The sequence below is a fragment of the Eleutherodactylus coqui genome, chromosome 2 (genome assembly GCF_035609145.1).
Source record: "Eleutherodactylus coqui strain aEleCoq1 chromosome 2, aEleCoq1.hap1, whole genome shotgun sequence".
Classification (NCBI taxonomy): Eukaryota; Metazoa; Chordata; class Amphibia; order Anura; family Eleutherodactylidae; genus Eleutherodactylus; species Eleutherodactylus coqui.
In genome coordinates, this window is record NC_089838.1 from 131980521 (window position 1) to 131981322 (window position 802).

Here is an 802-nt window from a genome sequence, read left to right on the forward strand (position 1 = left end):
GCGCCGGCTGCGCGGCAGCCGGCACATCAAAGAGCCGGGGCCGCCAGGCGCGGGTGAGTACGCGCTCGCCCCTGCAGGCTCTGGGGTCGGATCGCGCGGCGAGATTTCTCGCTGCCGGATCCGACCCGCTCGTCTGCAGGCGGCCTATGTGTTATGATTTTTTTGAAAGTTGGGAGGAGGGCTGCATCCCTAAGGAGTTAAAGTTATGATGGCATCTGTGCAGGATTTTTCTGTACAGATTCTGCTTATAAAATAGCAGTAGAAATCCGCAGTTAAAGGGGTTGTCCCGCGCCGAAACGGGTTTTTTTTTTTTTCAACCCCCCCCCCGTTCGGCGCGAGACAACCCCGATGCAGGGAGGTAAAGAAAGCTCACCGGAGCGCTTACCTTAATCCCCGCGCTCCGGTGACTTCTCTACTCACCGCTGAAGATGGCCTCTTCCTCCGTGGACCGCAGCTCTTCTGTGCGGTCCACTGCCGATTCCAGCCTCCTGATTGGCTGGAATCGGCACGTGACGGGGCGGAGCTACACGGAGCTACACGGAGCCCCATAGAAGACTGCAGAAGACCCGGACTGCGCAAGCGCGGCTAATTTGGCCATCGGAGGCCAAAAATTAGTCGGCTCCATGGAGACGAGGACGCCAGCAACGGAGCAGGTAAGTATAAAACTTTTTATAACTTCTGTATGGCTCATAATTAATGCACAATGTACATTACAAAGTGCATTAATATGGCCATACAGAAGTGTATAGACCCACTTGCTGCCTCGGGACATCTCCTTTAAGCAGCTTATATCTGCCATTAA